Source organism: Sarcophilus harrisii, chromosome 4, assembly GCF_902635505.1.
Source record: "Sarcophilus harrisii chromosome 4, mSarHar1.11, whole genome shotgun sequence".
Classification (NCBI taxonomy): domain Eukaryota; kingdom Metazoa; phylum Chordata; class Mammalia; order Dasyuromorphia; family Dasyuridae; genus Sarcophilus; species Sarcophilus harrisii.
In genome coordinates, this window is record NC_045429.1 from 355,972,579 (window position 1) to 355,995,137 (window position 22,559).

Genomic DNA, 22,559 nt, shown 5'->3' on the forward strand with positions numbered 1-22,559 from the left:
GCTAACTGGTCAGTTCAGAAGACTAGTTTTTTTTTTTTTTTATTAAAGCTTTTTAATTTTCAAAAGATATACATGGATAATTTTTCAACATTAATCTTTGAAAATCCCTGTGTTCTAATTTCTAGCCTTCCTTCTCCTCATCCCTTCCCCAGATAGCAAATAATCCAATATATGTTAAACATGGTAAAAATATAGGTTAAGTCCAATATATGTATACATTTATCTTGCTGCACAAGAAAAATCAAATCAAAAAGGAACAAAAATGAGAAAGAAAATAAAATGCAAGCAAAGAACAACCAAAAGAATGAGAATGTTATATAATGTGATTCACACTCAGTTCCCACAGTCCTCTCTTTGGGTGTAAATGGTTCTCCAGAAGTGTAGTTCTTGATAATTTCATGCTGAAGTAAGTTTCCCATAGAATATCCCAAGGGTTTATACTTGGTATAAGATGGGGAAGCATATAGTGCATTTGAAAAACATTTTGGATTTTTAGAGGACTGGAAGTTTAATATTATTAAACGTAATGTATATGGCATAGAGAAAATTAATGCTATCTTCAGCTATACTATGAAAAGGACAACAGCCAAGACTAGGGAAGTAATGCAGTACATTGTACTTTGACCTAGTCAGACCATATCTTGAGTAGATATAGGGGAAACATGATAGTTGAGTATCTAAAATTCTACCACAAAGTAGTATTATATGTTTTCTGCTTTGTTTGGGAGCAAAAGATAAAAAGTTGCCAAGAGGCAAATATAGACTTGATATACAGAAAAATTTCTTAGTAATTGCAATTGTCCAAAATTGCAATGGGCTGCCTTAGGAGAATGTACATTCTCTCAACATGAGGGATTCTTCTTCAAGTATGTATATGAATGAATGGCTCTGAGATTCCTTTCAGCTCGAACTCTGTAATTATTATTAGTTCAACGAGGATTTAAGTACCTACGTGCTATTAAGAGTCTATCATAGACACTGGTTATACAAAGACAAAATTTAAACAGCAACTTTCTAGGAGTTTACCTTTATTAGGAACTAACAACATGTCCACAGAAATGTAAATTTATAAGCTGGAATAAGTCCTAAGCCTATGATTTTATTAAGTACAGAAAGCCCCTGATGAAGAACTTACTCTACTAGTGCATGCCAATATCTTTTTTTGGCAACTTAAGTCTTACAACAGGTTCCATAGATCCCCCTTTGGCACTTATTTAAAAATCATTCTTTAAAAAAATATTTTTATTCCCTCTCCCAATTACATACAAAGACAACTTTTAAAACTTTGAATTTGAGTTCCAAAATATTCTGTGAGATAGTAAGCAATCTGATATAGATTATGCATGTGCAATCATATTTCCATATTACTCATCTTGTGAAAGAAAGATAAACAGAAAGAAAACAATGAAGGAAGACGGAAAGAAAAAGAAAGGGAAGGGAGAAGGGGAGGGAGGGAAAGAGGGAGAGAGGAAAAGGGAGAGGGAGAGGGAGAGAGACAGAGACAGACAGACACCATTCCCTTGGGGATTGCCTTGGATAATTGTATTGCTGAGAGTAGCTAAGACATTTCACAGTTGTTCATTATACAATATTGCTGTAACTATGTACAATGATCTGGTTCGGATCATTTCACTCTGTATCAGTTTATGTAAGTCTTTCCAAGCTTTCCTGAAATCACCCTGCTTGTCATTTCTTATAGCATAATAATATTCCATTATAATCATATCCCCCATATCCCCCAATTTGTTCAGCCATTTTTCAATTGGGGCAGCCACATAATTTCCAATTCTTTTAAAAAGGATCACATAAAATACAAATGATTACAAAGAAAGTAAAAGACTAGTTTAAAAAAAAAGTTTTACATTTTTTCCTCATTCAATTCTCTATATATCTTGAAATGTATTAATTATAGATTTAGTTGCTTAGAGCACAACAAGGTCAAATAATTTGGTCAGAGTCACAAAGAAAGTATATCGCAAAGATTAGATATGCACCTAGGTGGTTCTATACTAGCCATACATTGTCCAATACAAAACAAATTATGATTTGGTGGGAGGAATGCATTTGAAAATGGAAGATCAGCATGGATTCACCACTATGAGGTAGCCCTTGAATAAAGCTTTAAAGGAATCTAGAGCTTCTAAGAAGCAGAGATGAGGAAGAAATAAATTGTAGGCATAGGGAAGATGGGGGAGGGGGGTACAAAGACATGGAGATCGAAAATAGCATATCTGGTATTAAAAAAAAACAGGAAATAGGCCAGTTTGGAGTCAACCCACATTTAATTTAGATTACAGAGAGCAGTGGTTCACAGAGAGTTCTAAAGAACTTCAAAGATTTGTTCATTCAACTAACACAAACACCTTCTGTTTAGAGGGAGTGAAATACACGGTAGGAAACAGAATTAAGACAATGTTTCTACTTTAATGGAGCTTACAGATGGATAACACACCAAGACAAACACACAGATTAAGTACAAGAGTATGTAAGTGCATTTAAGAGATACTAGGTTGAGCTTTAAGGAGAAAGTAAAGTGGGCTGTAAATTTAACAGATAAAAATAAAGAGGGACATACTGAGGGAGAGGAAAGGGAACAGATTCAGCAGTCACAGAGTACAAAAATCACACAATGTCTTTGGAGGACAATTATTAGTTCAACTGACTATTCCCAAAGTCATCTACTTCAATCTTATACCCTCAAAGTTCCATTCTAGATGATAATCATCTCTTTCATTGTGTCCTGTAATGACTGCTTTAAATTTAATAAACTTCTTTTGATATTAAATCTCTCCCTTTCTTATTCCTTACATATTTTAGTATTCAATGAGAACTAGCTTCCTTCTGCTGATATTACTTCCCAGTATTAGCTACACTTCCTCTCTTCTCATACCCCTTGATTTCACTGGTCATGTTGAGGCAATTGAAATATTTCCTTGCTCCCCAGTGCTACTTCCAGATTCACCCACTATCACTGAATTCATCTCCATTCTCAAATATTATTTTTTAAAAATTTAATAGTATTTTTCCAAATACTTGCAAAGACAGTTTTCAACATTCACCTTTGCAAAACCTTTTTTTTTCCTCTCTCTCCCTTCCTCTGTCCAAGACAGTAGGGAATCCAGTATAGACTAAACATGTGCAATTATTCTAAACATATCTCCATAAAACTATTCATGCTGTGGCAAAAAACAAACAAACAAACAAAAAAAAACCCAAACACTAACAAAAAGGTGAAAACACTGTGCTTTGATCTACATTCAGTTTCTATATTTCTTTCTGGTAGTGGATGGCACGTTCTATTATAGGTCTATTGGAATTACCCTGAATAACCTCCCTGTTGAAAAGAGCCATCAGAGTAGAGCATCACAAATATTGTTGTTATTTATTATGTACAATGTTCTCTTGGTTCTGCTCCTTCACTTAGCATCAGTTTATGTAAGTCTTTCCAGGCTTTTCTGATATTAGTCTGCTCATCATTTCTTAAATAATAATAATATTCCATTCCATTCCATTATTAGTGTCCCAGTTTTCCACATCCCCTCCAACATTCAATATTATTTTTCCTGTCATCTTAACCAATCTAAAGGTGTGCTGTAGTACCTCAGAGTTGTCATAATGGGCATTTCTCTGATTAATAGTGACTTGAAGTGTTTTTTCAAATGACTAAAAATGGCTTTAATTTTTTGGAAAATTGTCTGTTTGTATCTTTTGACCTTTTATCAAGTTGGAGAATGGCTTGTATTCTTATAAATATGAATCAATTCTCTATAAATTTTAGAAACAAGACTTGTATCAAAAACATTGTTAGTTGTACAATTTTCCGCCCAGCTTTCTGCTTCTCTTCCAATCTTGGCTGCATTAGTTTTGTTTGTGTAAAACCTTTTTAATTTAATGTAACCAAAATTATCCATTCAAATATTCCAAATTTCCACTTCTTCAAATAGCTCAATTCCTACTTATTCCTCTGCTTTAATTCAACTTACATGACTTAATTCCTCCACTCTAACTCAGCTACATATAGTGATCTTGCCATCATCCAGGATATTGAGTGATATGGTAAAATCTGTACCTAAGAAAACTGCTTTGATAGCTAAATAGAAAATGGATAAGACCGGGAAGATATTGGAAGCAGGGAGACCAATCAACATGCTATAGAAATAGTCCAAGTGTATGGACTTTCACCAAAGAGGCAGCTGTTTGAGTAGAAAAGGGGGAGGGGGTATAAAAAAGAAGATAGAAATGACTAAAAGTGGGAAGTGGATATGGAGGAGGAGAATAAGGAATCAAAGATGACCACAAATTCACATTATCTGATCTCAACTGGGCTGTCAACAAAGCAATACAAACATCCTATTACTCCCTAATTGATTCACTATCCCATTTTCCACAGCAGCTGTTGCAAATTCTTACTTCTCTTTCTTCAAGCAATCCAAAGTACCTCTTTTCCAATGCTCTAAACAGAAATTCTCCATTCATACTTCATTAATGATAAGGCATTTTTTCTTTTTCTCCCAAATGTTCAACAAATGAAAGGGGTTTAAAAAAAAAAAAAAGCAAAAGTAAAATTACTATAACAAATATGCAGTTAAGCAAAACAAAATCCCAAGTTAAAACTGTCCAAAATTTAATTTTAATTCTGCACACCAAGCTTACAACTTTTCAGTCAGGAGATAGCGTGTTTTACTTTCAATCCCTTGGAATCATGGTTTATAACATTGTAGTGATGAGAATTCTTAAGTCTTTCAAAATTTTTTGCCTTTATTATTTTGCTATTGTATAAATTTTCCGCTCAGTTCATCTCTCTTCACCTTCACCTGAATCAATTATAAAGTTTTCCTAAGTTTCTCTAAACTCATTCTTTTTTGTCATTTCTTATTGAATAATTGGAATCCTGAAATATGATTTCTTCAGCCATTATTACTCAAATCATGAGGACTCCCTTAAGTTTCTAGTTCATTTTTACTAGAAAAGAACTGCCAAAATGTTAATAATATGTGGATTCTTTCACTCATTCTTTGATCTTCTTTGGAACATAATTCTATTAGGCTGTATTGTTGTGTCAAAGGATATGGACATTCAAAACTGACTTTTGGGGCATAATTGCAAGCTGCTTTCCAGGATGTCTTAGACCAATTCACAGTTCCATCACTGATGCATTCCTGTGCTTATTTCTATTACAAGGAAATAAGTATGTAATTTTCCTTTTTTGTTATTTTTGTTAATTTTTATGATGGGATGAAGCAGAACCTGAGTTGTTTTATTATGGTACAATAGTATGTGGTGGGTCAAGATGATGAAATTGCAAGAAGAAATATAACAAGCTACCCTCAATAAAATTCCCCCAAAGAGATCTAGAAAATGCTCCAAATCTAATCCTGATGAGGAAATCCAAGGGGGAAAAAAATCAGTGTCAATTTTCCAGTCCTGATCAGCATGCAGAAACAGAAATCTGAAGACATTGGGAATGGAATCTAGCCAGTATTTCAGTGTTTGGAGCATTCCAGGTCAGTGGGAAGCTGTGTATGAAGAGAAACAAGTATCAAATGGGAATTTTGCCATTTAGTTGTGGGTCACAAATCCAAGGTAGATTGAAGGGACTTCCATTTAGAGATAAGGAATGATCACAGGAATTAGCCCAAGTATCTAGCAAGGAGCAAGTTCAGAAAGAAGCAGCATTTATATGACTCACAAAGAGAATGAAGTCTCAATTCTAACCTATAGCCCAGCATGTAGTCAGTGTAGGTATAATCAGGGCAAGAATCCCAGACTAAAGGGAAATCTACAGTCCTTTCATTCTGAAGCATTAGGGATTTCTAGTTGGATGACAGTGTTTGAGTCTAGCAACGGTCTACTGGAACTCCAAATGGGTCAAGGCTATATACCTATTATTTAGACTAAAACCAGGTCAGAAACTAGTAGAGCTCAGACCAGGGAGGGCAGTGATCAAATTTTACCCAGGATGAGATCATTTTGGGAGTATGGAAAGTCAGAGTTGTCCCTGAGATATTGGAATAATAGAATATGCAATATTTCAAGAAAGCTGCAGCAGGACTAGCCCAGACATACTTGTTAGAAGTGCAGAGAGCCTAGGTCTAACAATAAGTCTAAAGAAATAAATTAGAATCTAATCATAAAACACTATTACAGTAATAGAGACACTTAAGCCACAAACCCTGAAGAAAACATCTATAAGCAAAGCCTCAAAGAAAAATACAGGTTAGGCACAGATTCAGTTAAAATTCCTGAAGATGAAGCAAGAGTTTGAAAAAAGAGTTAACATGTTTTTTATCAATGAAATGAAAGAAATGAAAAAAAAAAACCCTAGAAAAAAATGAGTCATAAAAACAAGAATTGGAAATCAATAAACTGCTTGAAATAAGAAGTATACAATACTGCCCAAGGGGGGAAAAAAAAACTCCCTAAAAATTGGAATGTATCAAATAGAAGCTAAAGATTCTATAAGATAATAAAAAATATTAAAACAAACCACTGAGGGGGAAAAAGGAGAAGAAAATGTAAAGTATTTCAAACCAAACCAATCAAACAAAAATAATCTGACCTGAAAACAGACTGAGAGAAAATTAGAGAATCACTGATCTGAAAGTCATAATCAATCCACCTACCCACCCCACCCTTAAATCCACCCCCCACCCCCCAATCTATACATACTTTCTTAAAAAGTGCCTATCTCTTTTGGAACCAGAGAGCAAAGTGTATTTAAAAGAATTTACTGTTCATCTCCCTAAAACCCCCAAATGAAAAGTTCTATCAATATTATAACCAAATTCTATAGCTGCTAGCTCAAAGAAAAAAAAATACATACATATATGGATATGTATGTATGCCGCGAGAAAAAGAAAATTCAAATACTGAGGAGCCAGTTAGGATAACACATGATTTAGTATGAAGAAGGATTTGAATATAATATTCCAGAAGATAAAGGATATAGGGTTAGAGCCAAGGATAACTTACTCAAAGAGTTTAATCCTACAGGGGAAAATAGACTTTGGTGTTCTTTTCTTTTTCTCAAATATATGATGGTTCTCTGGGAGCAGGTTTCTTTCTCTTTTCTTCTTCTTTTTTTTTTTTTTTGCTTCTAACTGCCCTCAGATGACTTTTTTTTTTTTAAATTATAACTTTTTATTGACAGAATCCATGCCTGGGTAATTTTTTTACATTACCCCTTGCACTTACTTCTGTTCTGACTTTTCCTTTCCCTCCCTTCACCCCCTTCCCAAGATGGCAAGCAGTCTTATACATGTTGAATATGTCACTGTATAGCCTAGATACAATATATGCGTGGAGAACCGAACAGTTCTCATGTTACACAGGAAGAATTGGATTCAGAAGGTAAAAAATAATGGGAAGAAAAACAAAAATTCAAACAATTTACATTCATTTCCCAGTGTTCTTTCTTTGCGTGTAGCTGCTTCTGTCCATCCTTGATCAATTGAAACTGAGTTAAATCTCTTTGTCGAAGAAATCCACTTCCATCAGAATACATCGTCATGCAGTATCGTTGTTGATGTATATAATGATCTCCTGGTTCTGCTCATTTCACTTAGCATCAGTTCATGTAAGTCTCTCCAAGCCTCTCTGTATTCATCCTGGGAGCAGATTTCTTGGGGTGGTTTCAGTTCCAATACAGTCTTTTATTGTCTCTTCCAAAATAGCCCGGTTAGTTTTCTTAGAGGCCTATTTCTCTGCTTGGTTCCAAGAGCTCTTGCAGATTCTCCTTTGTTGCCTCCAGCTCCCTCTGAATCTTGGTTCTACTCCTCTGAATCCTTCTTTCTGCCCAATTGCAGTCTCTAGCTTGTCAATCTTCCGAACTGAACTCACTTCACTAACTCAATTCTTTTTATGCTCTTTTAGAGGTGTAAACTCAAACGTTGACTCCTCCTCTAAGAGTGGGATTATGAGAGGTGTGAATTCGCAAAGTTAAAAAGTTAACTTTGTGAATCTCCTGTACCTGTGAACTACAATGTGTGAGCCAATATGTGAAGTCTCAAAGGTGTAAACAAGCATTGTTTCTATCAATTCCATTGAGTTAACACCTTGTTTCAAGTTCTGGCTCATAACAATAGACCTTTAATTAAATAGAGGAGCCAGCATTCTGATTTAAAAAAATCATTACAGTTGTACAGAAACTATGAAGTGTAAAGAAGTCAAGAAAAAAACAACCATAAGGATCTAAACAAGGATAAATTTCTTGCATTCGGATATGGGGAAATAATAAATTTGTTCATTTTGAACCTATAATCATGAGGGGGCAAAGGAGAAGTCTAATTAGGAAACTGAGAATGTTCTTTATGTCTTGATGATCTTAAAAGAAGGGAAAGGGAGGAAATAGGAATAGACTTGTGGTAAGGAGAGGGAGGAGAAGGTTAGGGAAAATTATGTCACATTTTAAGATGAGAAAGTAGAAGACTACACAAATAAGGAGGTGGGGAGTAGCCAACACTTGAATTTTACTATCATCTTAACTGGTCTAAAGAGGGAGAACACACACATGTTAGAAAAATAAGAGGAGGAGGAATTTGAGGGAAGGGTAGATTAAGATTAGTCCTAAACGCTTATATCCCAAAGAGATTATAAATAAGGGAAAGGGACCTGTATGTGCACGAATGTTTGTGGCAGCCCTTTTTGTAGTGGCTAGAAACTGGAAACTGAATGGATGCCCATCAGTTGGAGAATGGCTGAATAAATTGTGGTATATGAATATTATGGAATATTACTGTTCTGTAAGAAATGACCAACAGGATGATTTCAGAAAGGCCTGGAGAGACTTACACGAACTGATGCTGAGTGAAATGAGCAGGACCAGGACATCATTATATACTTCAACAACAATACTATATGATGACCAGTTCTGATGGACCTGGCCATCCTTAGCAACGAGATCAACCAAATCATTTCCAATGGAGCAGTAATGAACTGAACCAGCTATACCCAGAGAAAGAACTCTGGGAGATGACTAAAAACCATTACATTGAATTCCCAATCCCTATATTTATGCACACCTGCATTTTTGATTTCCTTCACAAGCTAATTGCACAATATTTCAGAGTCTGATTCTTTTTGTACAGCAAAATAACGTTTTGGTCATGTATACTTATTGTGTATCTAATTTATATTTTAATATATTTAACATCTACTGGTCATCCTGCCATCTAGGGGAGGGGGTGGGGGGGTAAGAGGTGAAAAATTGGAACAAGAGGTTTGGCAATTGTTAATGCTGTAAAGTTACCCATGCATATATCCTGTAAATAAAAGGCTATTAAATAAAAATAAAAAAAAAAAATAAAAAAAAAGATTAGTCCTAAACAAAACAAACCAATTAAAAACATGTTAAAAACATTTCTAACCTTTTTTTTTTTTTTTTGGCAGCGGCACAGAATTGGAATAAGGAACTAACCACTAACCATCAACTGAGCAGGGTTGAACATCTTATGATATACAAATGTGATAGGATATTATGTTAAAAAATTATGGTGGGGATTGTTTTACAAAAACCTAGGAAGGCATATATGGACTGATACAAAATGAACTGATACAGAGAACTAGGAGAAAAATGTATACAATAATAGCAATATTATAAAGACAAAACAATTTTAATGATTCAAGAAATCTGATCAGTGTAATACAACTACTTACGATTCTAAATAACTAAAGATAACACAGGCTGTCCATGTTCTGACAAAGGAGGGAAGCAATTTTTTTTTGGGGGGGGGGGAAAGAAATGTCCAATGCAGAAATTTATTTGCTTTGTCACACACACGTGACAAAGATATATATATGTGTGACAAAGCAAATATATTTCTGCATTTATATGTGTGTGTGTGTGTATATGTATATATATATATATATATATACATATACATATACACACACATATATACATACATACATACATATGGGGGAATTGCTGAGGCAATTGGGGTTAAATGACTTGCCCAGGGTCATACAGCTTGGAAGTGTTAAGTGTCTGAGACCAGATTTGAACTCAGGTCCTCCTGACTTCAGGACTGGTGCTCTATCCACTGATCACCTAGCTACCCCTGTCATATGTTTTTAATGGGGATTTTGTTTTTGTTCTCTTTCTTTTATATCTCAAACGTCATTTAATTTTTACAAGAGTAAGACAAAGAAAAGTGGGGAGGAGAGAAAAAAAGGAGAGGGAAAGAAGTCAGATTTTTGATTGAAAACAAAATAGAATTTAATAAAAAAAAAAAAAAGCCAACAAAAAGAAACTGCCTGTTCATATTCTTTTAAAAAAAAATTTCATTGATACTTATTTATACATTGCTTAAAGAAAAAAAGGAATAGGAAAAAAATCAAAACCAAACTATATGCTAAAAAAAAAAAACTGACAATATATACAATATTTAATATATGACTATATTCCACAACTGTGGAACCCTCAACTCTGCAAAGGAATAGAAGAAGGTACTTTCTTTTTTTTCCTTTCTTTTTATTTTTGCTGAAGCAATTGGGGTTAAGTGACTTGCCCAGGGTCACACAGCTGTTAAGTGCCTAAGGTCAAATTTGAACTGAGGTCCTCCTAACGACAGGGCTGGTGCTCTATTCACTGTGCTACCTACCTGCTCCAAGAAAGTATTTTCTTATAAATCTTCTTTGGGGCCAAGCTTATTATGAAATGCAAAAGGATTAAGTTTGATTCTATTAAATTAAAAAGGTTCTGTACAAACAAAATCAATGTAGCCAAGATTAGAAGGGAAGCAGAAAACTAGAAAAAAAATTTACATTCAAGGGTTCTTGACTCAAATTTATAAGAATATAAGCCATTCACCAACTGACAAATGGTCAAAGGACACGAACAGACAATTTTCAGATGAAAAAATTAAAACCATTTCTAGTCATATTAAAAAATGCTCCAAGTCACTATTGTTCAGAGAAATGCAAATTAAGACAATTCTGAGGTACCATTTTATATCTCTCAGACTGGCAAAATGACAGGAAAAGATAATGATAAATGTTGGAGGAGATGTGGGAAAACTAGGACACTAATACATTGTTGGTGGAGTTGTGAACAGATCCAACCATTCTGGAGAACAATTTGGAGCTGCGACCAAATCGCTATCAAACTGTGCATAACCTTTGATAGAGTTATATCCCAAAGAGATCATAAAGGACAGAAAAGGACCCACATGGGCAAAAATGTTTCTAGCAGCCCTTTTTGTAGTGGCAAGAAACTGGAAACCGAGTAAATGCCCATCAGTTGCAGAATGGATGAATAAGTTATAGTATATGAATGTAATGTAATATTATTGTTCTTTAAGAAATAATCACCAGGATAATTTCAAAAAGACCTGGAGAGACTTATATAAACTGATACTAAGTGAAATGAGTAGAATCAAGTGAACATTGTACATGGCAACAACCAATGATCATCTCTGATGGATGTAGCTCTTTTCAACAATGAGATGATTCAGGCCAATTCCAATAGACTTGTGATGGAGGGTGCCATCTGTACCCAGAGAGAGGATTGTGGGAACTGAATGTGGATCAAAACATAGTATTTTCACTTTTTTGTTGTTGTTTGCTTGCATTTTGTTATCTTTCTCATTTTCCCCCCTTTTTGATCTGATTTTTTTGATGTATAGAATAATTGCACATGTTTAACATATATTGAATTACTTGATGTCTAGGGGAGAGATGCATGGAACGCAAGGTTTTGCAAGGGTAAATGCTGAATGCTATCTTTGCATATATTTTGAAAATAAAAAGCCATTATTTAAAAATAAAATAAAATAAAAAAATCAACACTTAAATAATTACATAGTATAAGGTTAGAATATTGCTGTGGTATAGGAAATGAGGATTTAGAAAAATATGGAAAGACTTGGATTTATAAAGGATGATATCTACCTTCAGAGAAAGAGAACAAGCATAGCAAGGCCTTACACAGATGTATATGAATTTATACGTATATGTATATATATATATATGAATATAGATATTTATGTCTACGTATGTGTATGTATAATATATATATATATATACATATAAAAAATTGCTCGTGATTGTAACCTTCTTAGGGAGGTTGGCAGGAGAAGGGGGGAAAGGGGAAAAAAGAATAAAGCAAAATGTGTACAGAAGAGAACAAAAGGAAAATCTAAAAGGAAACAAAGATGGACAGTTCTGAACACAGCGCACAGTTCATTTATATTGAATTAAAATGAAAGTTTATTTTTTAATCTTTTGAATCCTCTCATCTTCTGCTGTGTATATGGCAATTAAATTTTTTTTTAAAAATCTTTTTCTATTTTGCATTTATGTTGTAAGTAAATACATAAAATTAAAATAAAAAATAAGGCTGTTTCCTGCTTCTCTTCTAATTTTAACTGTATTAGTTTTGTTTGTACACAAACTTTTAGACCATTATAATTATCCACTGTGAAACCTCTTTAGCTAGTTTGATATGAACTCTTCCCCTATCCACAGATCTGACAGTTTATTCTTCCCATGCTTCTCTAATTTTGCTTATAAAGTTACCTTTTATGTCTAAATCAAGTACCTATTTTGAACTTATATTGGTAGGCAGGGGTGAGATGTTGGTCTATACTTAGTTTCTGACAAAGTATTTTCTAATGTTCTCAAGTTTTTGTTAAATAGTGAGTTATTTGTTCAAATAACTGGATCTTTGGGTAATTAGACACTAGCCTATAATTGTACTCATTTGTTTCTACATGTTATGTACTTAAACTTTTCTTCTCATCAACCTATTTCTTATCCAATATCAAATTATTTTGATGATTGCAGTTTTGTAATATAGTTAAAACTTTGGTACTGTTAGACCCCCTTCCCATTTTTTCCATATTCCCTCGATATTATTATTATTGACCTTTTGTCAATAATAATAAATTTTTGTATTTAAAAAAATGGCTGCATTTGGAGTGATTATACTCTGAACTGAAACTAAGGCTGCCTCTAGAAAACCTCCCCAAGAAACCTGCTCCCAGAGAACCATCATATTTTAGAAAAAGAAAAGAACACCACCACAGTTTGGTGCAACGAGGAATAAGTAAATTAATTCGTGTAGTGTCATTTTATTACATTGGCTTATTCTATGACTGCTTAATGATCAATATGATTAGTTACTTAATTATTTAGATCTTTACTTGTGTGAAGAACATTTTATAATTGTATTCATATTGGTGTTGTATGTCTCTTGTTGGAAAACCCCCAAATATGTCATAATGTTTGTAGTTATCTTAAACAGAATTTTTCAATTCCTACTCGATTTTCTTGGCTATATATAGAAATCCTACTGATTCATGTGCATGCATTTTACATCCTGCAACCTGTTTAAGTAGTAATTTTGATCAATTTTTATTGCCTTTCAAGGATTCTCTAAGTAAACCATCATATTGTCTGCAAAAATTATTAATTTTGGTTTTTTTGCTTATGCTTATTCCTTCAATTTGTGTGTGTGTGTGTTTAGCTAATATCAACTACAATGTTGAATAGTAATGGTAATAACAGACATTTCTACCTCACCTTTGATCTTAATGGAAAAGCTTCTCCCTGTTATAAATAATGTTCTTTGTTTTTAAGTAGGAATAAGTGTTACATTTTCTAAAAAAGTTTTTCTGCATCTATTGAAATAGTCATGATCTTTGCTCATTTTGTTATTAATATGATAACTACACTTATAATTTCCCATGTATTCAACCAGCCCTACATTTCCAGTATAAATCTAGCCTGGTCACAGAATATGATCTTTGGGATAAAAATGTAATCTCCTTGCTAATACTTTATTTAAATTCATCTGTAAATCCATCTGGTTGTAGGTTCTTTTTTTTCTCCTCTATAAATTCATTTATGACTTATTCAATTTTTTTCTACAAAATGATTAAGTATCCTATTTCCTGTTTTATTAATCTAGATAATTTACATTTTTACAAATGTTCATTTCATTTGGATTGCTAACTTTATAGCCCACAGTCGGGTGAAAATTTCCTAAATGTTTTTATTTCTTCTATATTGCTTGTGAACTCACTTTTTTCACTTTTGATACTGATAACTTGATTCTTCTTGCATTTCCTTAACCAAATTAGCAAATGGTTTATCTGTTTTATTGGGTTTTGCAAAAACAAAACAATTCAATATTTTGGCTTTTTTAACTTTTAATTTTGTTACTCTCCTTTGAGAAGACCCACTTAAATGGATTTTTTTTTTAGTAGTAGTATTATTTATTGTGTGACTTCCCTTGATACATTAAGCATCTGGTTTCAGAGTTCATTACTGTCACTTACGTGTGTGACAATGGGCATTTCTATGAAGCTTTTGGGTTATGAATTTTCTTTTTTTTTTTATTATAGTAACTTTTTATTGACAGAATCCATGCCAGGGTAATTTTTTTTTTACAACATTATCCCTTGCACTCACTTCTGTTCCGATTTTTCCCTCCTACCCTCCACCCCCTCTCCCCTAGATGGCAAGCAGTCCTATATATGTTGAATATATCCTAGATACAATGTATGTGTGCAGATCCAAACAGTTTTCTTGTTGCACAGGGAGAATTGGATTCAGAAGGTAAAAATAACCCGGGAAGAAAAACAAAAATGCAAACAATTTACATTCATTTCCCAGTGTTCTTTCTTTGGGTGTAACTGCTTCTGTCCATCACTGATCAACTGGAACTGAATTAGGTCTCTTTGTCAAAGAAATCCACTTCCATCAGATTACATCTTCATACAGTATCGTTGTTGACGTATATAATGATCTCTTGTTCTGCTCATTTCACTTAGCATCAGTTCATGTAATTCTCTCCAAGCCTCTCTGTATTCATCCTGCTGGTCATTTCTTACAGAACAATAATATTCCATAACATTCATATACCACAATTTACCCAACCATTCTCCAATTGATGGGCATCCACTCAGTTTAAAGCTTCTAGCCACTACAATTTCTAGCCACAAACATTTTGGCACATACTGGTCCCTTTCCCCTCTTTAGTATCTCCTTGGGGTATAAGCCCAGTAGAAACACTGCTGGATCAAAGGGTATGCACAGTTTGATAACTTTTTGGGCATAATTCCAGATTGCTCTCCAGAATGGTTGGATTCGTTCACAGCTCCACCAACAATGTATCAGTGTCCCAGTTTTCCCGCATCCCCTCCAACAATCATCATTATTTTTTCCTGTCATCTTAGCCAATCTGACAGGTGTGTAGTGGTATCTCAGAATTGTCTTAATTTGCATTTCTCTGATTAATAATGATTTGGAACACTTTCATATGACTAGAAATAGTCAATTTCATAATCTGAAAATTGTCTGTTCATATCCTTTGACCATTTATCAACTGGAGAATGGCTTGGTTTCTTATAAATTAGAGTCAGTTCTCTATATATTTTGGAAATGAGGCCTTTATCAGAACCTTTAACTGTGAAGATGTTTTCCCAGTTTTTATTGCTTCCTTTCTAATCTTGTTTACATTAGTTTTGTTTGTACAGAAGCTTTTTAATTTGATGTAATCAAAATTTTCTATTTTGTGATCGATAATGGTCTCTAGTTCGTCTTTAGTCACAAATTTCTTCCTCCTCCACAAGTCTGAGAGATAAACTATCCTATGTTCCTCCAATTTGTTTATAATCTCGTTCTTTATGTCTAAATCATGGACCCATTTTGATCTTATCTTGGTTTAAATGGATTTTTTAAATTTTGGTTTTCTACTTGCATATTCATTTTACTGACCTGGTCTTAAAAATTTAGGAATATAAATATTTCGTTAAATACTGCTTTGTCTACATTCCATAAGTTTTGATGTATTGTTTCATTGTGGTCATTATCTTCAATGAAACTGTCCATTATTTCTGGGTTTTGTCCATTGATCTACCCATTCTATAGGATTTAAATTATTTAGCTTCTAAATTTTTCAGCTGTGCTTCAAAGGCCTCTTATTAAGTATAATTTTATGATAGGAAAAAGACACATTTCTGCACTTGTTTGTGGTTTTTAATGCCCTAATGGTCAGTTTTTGTGAATATGCTACACACAGTTAAAAAATAGGGGTGTCTGTGTGTGTGTTCCTTTCTATTCCCATGCAATAGTCTATGAAAATCTATCATATCTAACTTTTCTAAATTCTATTCAGGTCCTTAATTTTTTTCTTGTTTATTTTTCAGAGAAGGGGTCAATTTATCTAGACATCACACGAGTAATTTGAAATTCCCTACTATAATAGTTTCATTGTTTCTTCCTGTCACTTGTTAAACTTTTTTTTTTTAAAGAATTTTGATGCTATGCTTTTGGCACATATGTATTTAGCATTGATATTAATTCATAATCTAGGGTATGTTTTAACAAAATGAAGTTTCCCTAATTTTGCTTATGTTTTTCTGAGATTACGATTGATACCTGGCTTTTTCATTTTTTAAAAAACTTTAGCTTTAACCCCTTATTTTAACTTTTTTGTATATTTCACAAAGTATTTCTTATTTAAAAAAAAATAAAAGACTATTGCTTTGGTTTCTAATCTATTCTGTTTTTCTCTTGTCTTATGGATGAGTTCATTTCATTAGCATTAAGATTACTGTGTATTTCCTATATCTTATTCTTTCATACTTATTCTCTTTTTTCCCACTGCCCAACCCTTCTCTCCCTCTGCCCCCAAGAGTCTGTTTTGCTTTTACTGGTGCTTCACTTAATCTACCCTCTCTCTTACTTTCTTTAATTTCTTTCCTTCCCATAGGTTTGTCTTGGAGATATTGCAAATTCAGTTCCTGAGCATTGCAATAAAGCAAATCACACTAATTTTTTTCCCAGTAGAAATAAAAGTTATGTTTGCACTATACTATAGTCTATTAAGTAATTTATTATCTAAAAAATGTAAAAACTCTTAATTTAAAGATTGATTAAAAGGCGCCAACCATCACATGAGTTTTCACTGAGTTGTAATCTTTCTGCTGATGAAGAGTCTTGCCTTAAAACAAGACTAGTGCAAAGTTTGCTTCATTGAATAACTCTTGCTTTCACTAGAAAACTTACAGGCCATTGTAGGGTTATTAATTGGCTTAATTTCAATATTAGGCCTCAGGGAATGAGAAGCCTTTAGAGAGGGAGACAGAGGATTGCAGCTGGTGGAGCAGTCAAAACACACGCAATGTTTATCTATTTTTTGTTTGCCATCGCATCTTGTCCTGGTTTGTGGTACCCCAAAATAATTAGAATAATATTATCAAAAATCATTGATCACCAAAACTGATAAAATAATAACAGAAAAGAATGAAATATTGTGAGAAGTACCAAAATGTGACACGGAGACACAATGTGAACACATGCTATTGGGAAAAAGGCACCAATAGATTTTCTTGACACAAGGTTGCCACATATAACTTTAATTAAAAAAAAAACAAAACCAGTTTATCTGTGAAGTGCAATAAAATAAGATTTGCCTGTACTTATTTCTTGGGTAAGATATGCTTTTGTACTCAACTATGTATATATGTGTATTCACCTCTCTTTTTAACAAGATGAAAATAAGGTCCCTGTGTCCTCCACCACTACCTTCATACATACCCAGGCCTTCTAATTAAATTCTATGAACCCTGGTGAGGAAAAAAAAAAAGTTCTGAGGGGTTACATGTATTCCCATAAAAGAATATAGTTTAATCTTGTTTAGTCCCTTATAATTCCTCATTCATGTTTTACCTATTTATAGTTCTCTTGACTACAGTGTTCTTAAGTCAAATTTTCTACTCAGTCTTGGTCTTTTCATCAAGAATGCTTGGGATTTCTCCATTTCATTAAAAGTCAATACCCCCTTCCATTTCTCCCTACTCCTTTCCCCTATCCCTCCATAAAATTATATTCAGTTTTGGCCAAACTGGTAAATTCTTTACCTTTTGGAAAATCATATTCTAAAGCTCTCAATTCTTTTACATGGTATTGTTAAATCCTTGGTGATTTTGATTGCTATACCCCAGTACTTGGATTCTTTTTTTAATGGTTGCTTGCAGTATTTTCTGCTTGACCTGGGAACCCTGGATTATGGCAATAATATTCCTGAGAGTTGAAAACTATCAGTTGGGGTTTCTTTCAGAAATTGACTGGTGGATTCTTTCAATTTCTACTTTGTCTTCTAGTTCTAAACTTTCTGGACAATATCATCTCTGTGTTCTTTTTTTGTTTATGGCTTTCAGGTAGAGAACTGATTCTTAATTTTTCTCTGTCCTTGCTCTATCTTCCAGGTCAGGTGTTTTTCTTATGAAGTATTACACATTTTCTTTTATTGCACCCTTCAGCTTTCAATGTTGTTTTATCATTTCTTGATAATTCGTTATTAGCTTCTATTTGGACAATTTTCATTTTCAAGGAGTTACTTTCTTCAAGAAAGTTTTAAACATCTTTTTCAAAATGTTAATTCTCTTTTCATGTTTTTCTTCTCTAGTTCTTGCTTCTTTTCCCATTCTTTCCTCTAACACTCTCATTTAAATGATTTTAAATAGTTTTAGCTATTTAAACTCTTGCTTTAAAATCTTCTAGGAATTCTTTTTGAATTTATATCCAAACTACATTAGTCTCTGAAGATTTACTTATAAGTTTTTTTCAAGTCATTTTCTTCTGTATTTGTGTCTTGATATTCCTGTCACCATAATGCTTTATAGTTAGATTCTTTTTTTGTTTGTTTGTTTATTCTTCCAGATTATTTTTTCACTTTGGACTTTGTTAGTGTTGGGCTATAAAACATTTCTGGAGGGTGGGATAGAAGCAGGGCTCACTGACAATGTCTGGCCTGAGCTTCTGTTGCCTAATGTCCATAACTCTGGTTTGATGGCCTTAAAGCTTTCAATGCTCACCAATTGGTGTAAAGCTTAAGAGAAAAGTCTGTTCATTGCCCTTCTGGTCTGAGTTATTTCCTGACCAAAGTTGGTACCTATTGACTTGTTTCTGATTCCCCTCCTCAGTCTCTAGGTAAGAATACATAGAATATTAGTCTGAGAATACACGTGTCCTTTCCTTCACAGGTTAATTGTATACTATTTAAAAGTCCGATTCTTCTTGTGCAGCAAAATAACTGTATGAACATGTATACATACATTGTATTTAATATATACTTTAACACTGTATTAAATATATACTTTAACATATTTAACATGTATTGGTCTACCTGCCATCTGCAGGAGGGGGTGAGGGGAAAAATTGTAACAAAAGGTTTTGCAATTGTCAATGATGAAAAATTACCCATGCATATATCTTGTAAATAAAAAGCTATTAGAAAAAAAAAAAAAGAATACATGTGCCTTAGGGTCTGTAGCCACCAGAGTAAAATCAATTTTAATTGTTTCAAGTACAGAGCTAGTTATTTTTATTATAGTGACAATCTATCCATAAGTAATGTCTCCAATTATTTATTTTTATAAAATCTTTTGCTAAGTTCCTACGTGTCTTACAGGCAGAGTTGCAAGGGATTTATAGTTATTTTAAATAATTTTTATTATTTATTTTATATGTATTTTATTATATGTAATATATTTATATAATAAACTATATGTAATGTTTATATTTATATAAATTATATTTAATATATAATTGATTTGATTGTATATTATTGTATATGATATATTAATTTAATATATAATCAATTATATTTAATATATATTATATGGATTATATTCAATATTCAATATTATTATTATTTTAAATAAAATCTCTCTCTTCCCATTAGGTTTTATTTATAACATAAAAAGAGACTGTAGAATGATCGCTCTCGGTTTTAGATAGATACTGCTTATATTAAAGAAATGTCCATTTAGTATGTTTTCTAATGTATTTTTTTCCCCACAGAAATGGATGTTCTATCACATCCTTAAAAGCTTCTCTTGTATCTATTGACACAATGATATAATTTTTGCCTTATTAATACAATCTAGTATGTTTACAGTTTTTCTAACACTGAATCACAGCTATATTCTCATTACAAATTTAAACTGACAAAGTTTTGCTGTAGTCTATTTGCTAATGTTTTATTTTAAAAATTTGTGTTAACATCCATCAGAAATATTCATCTATAATTTTCTTTCTGTTCTGACTCACTAGGTCATCAGGACTATATTTGCATCATAGAAGGAAGGTAGTAAATTTCTTATCACTACTTTTGAAGTTAATTTAAAAATGAAATTAGCTTTTCTTTGAATATGTAACAATAATTGGCTTGAAAATCCATTTGATCCTAGGATTTTTTCTTAGGGAATAAATTTATTCTTCAATTTCTTTTTTGCTGATATTGAGTTAACTTCTCTTCTTCTGTTAATCTTGATTTCATATTTTTGTAAATATACATTTTATTTATATTTTATTGGTTTTATTGGCTTATACTAAAGGCCAAATGGTTATTATAGTTTCTTTTATTATTCATTTATTTTAAGTTTCCTTTTAAAATTTTTAACAACGGTTATTTGATTTTCCTCTTTTGTAAATCAAACTGACTAAAGATTTATCTATTACATTATTTTTTTGAGGTTTTTTTGTTCCCCGGTTTCATTAATCTCTTCTTTGACTCACAGAATGTCTATTTTATTGTTTGTTATTGTATATTTTAGTGCTTGTTATTAATTAATTAATTAATTTTTTAAAAGTTGTCTGAATACTCCATTCATTGATCTGTTTTTTCTTTTGTTGTTTACCCAAAGAATACTTTGGCTGCAATTCATGAATTTTGGTATGCTGGCTCAATTTTGTAATTTTCTGTGATAAAAACAACTACTGTTTCTATAATTTATTTTTGATTCACTGATTCCTTAGGCTTAAGTTTCTAAATAATTTTTAATCTTTTCTTCAATAACTCTTTACTGAATAGAAACTTACTTGCATCACAATTAGTAAAGGACAAATTTAATTCTGATTTTCTATATTCCTGAAGATTTTAGATTTTAACAAGGTAAAATTTTGTAAACATGATGTGTAGAATCACTTGTGTTTTCTTTTTTATCATCATCCTGTGATTGCTATAGATTATCATACTTAACTTTTTCCCCTCCCACATTTAACTTTTCTTTTCTTAAATTATTATTATTATAGCTTTTTATTTACAAAATATATGCATGGGTAATTTTTCAACATTGACCCTTGTAAAACCTTCTGTTCCAACTTTTCCTCTCCTTCTCCCCACCCATTCCCCTAGATGGCAAGTAGTCCAATACATATTAAATACCACATCTAACTTTTCTAAAATTTTATTCAAGACCGTAACTTTTTAACTGTTTATTAATATTTTTAAAATTAGATTTACCTAAGTCAAGTCAATAAATATTTATTTAGCACCAGATAGCTATATAGATGACACAGTTTCCTCATCTATGAAATGAGTTATAGAAGGAAATTGCAAATCACTCTAGTATCTTTGCAAAAAAGCCCAAAACCAAAACCAAAAAACAAAAACACCTCCAAAGGGGTCACGAAGAGGGAACATGACCGAAAAATAGCCAAATAATAAACAACAATGTGCCAGGCACTGTGCTAAGCACTAGAAATACAAAATCTTACCTTTAAGCAGCTAACAATCTTATGAAGGAAGATAATAACACATTTAAAAAAGCTGAAATTGGGGGGTAGGGAGATATCAAGGAAGCGGTTGTTATAAAGAGAAGGGGCATGATAAAGTCCAAAAGAGTATAATGGAGGGTCAAGGGTTAAGGACTGAAAGGGATAGTCTGTCTCTTGTCTTTCTCTGTTTCTGAATCTGTCACACACACATACACATCTTAAAGTTTTATGACCTATTTTCCCTTGTAACTTTTTTAGCTTTTCCTTAAGTATTTAAATGCTGTGTTGGTCAATATATAATTAAGTATTGATATTAACTCATTCTTCATGGTATTCTTTAGCATTTTTTTGTTTCTCTCTCTTAATCAAGCCTGGTTTTGTTGTTGTTTTATATAAGATAAAATCACCCCCATTAGCCAGTGTTCTTTAAGAATAATTACTGGAACATCTATTTAAAACCATCAGCAAGCATCATATGTAATGGGGACAAACTAGAACCATTCCCAATTAGAACAGGAGTGAAACAAGGTTGCCCACTATCATCATTACTATTCAATATTGTATTAGAAATGTTAGCTTTGGCAATAGGAGAAGAAAAAGAGATTAGCGAAATTAGAGTAGGCAATGAGGAAATCATAAAATTATCCATCTTTGCAGTTGATATGATGGTATACTTAGAGAACCCTTGAGTTCTCTCGAGTCAACTAAAAGACTACTAGAAACAATTTATAACTTTAGCAAAGTTGCAGGATAAAAAAGAAATACATATAAATCATCGGCATTTTTATATATTACCAACAAAGTCCAACAGCAAGAGATACAAAAAGAAATTCCATTCAAAGTAACTATCGATAGTATAAAATATTTGGGAATCTATCTACCAAGGGAAAGTCAGGAACTATATGAACACAACTATAAAATACTTTCCACAAAAATAAAATCAGATCTAATAAGTTGAAAAAATATCAATTGCTTATGGGTAGGCTGAGTGAATAAAATAAAAATGACAATATTATCTAAATTAATCTACTTATTTAGTTCCATACCAA

General features: G+C 32.6%; 1 protein-coding gene across 3 annotated transcripts in view; it reads right to left on the reverse strand.

The window, feature by feature from the left end:
* GATAD2B (GATA zinc finger domain containing 2B) overlaps positions 1–22,559 on the reverse strand; it is a 96,357-nt gene that overhangs the window by 15,288 nt on the left and 58,510 nt on the right. The window lies entirely within an intron of this gene.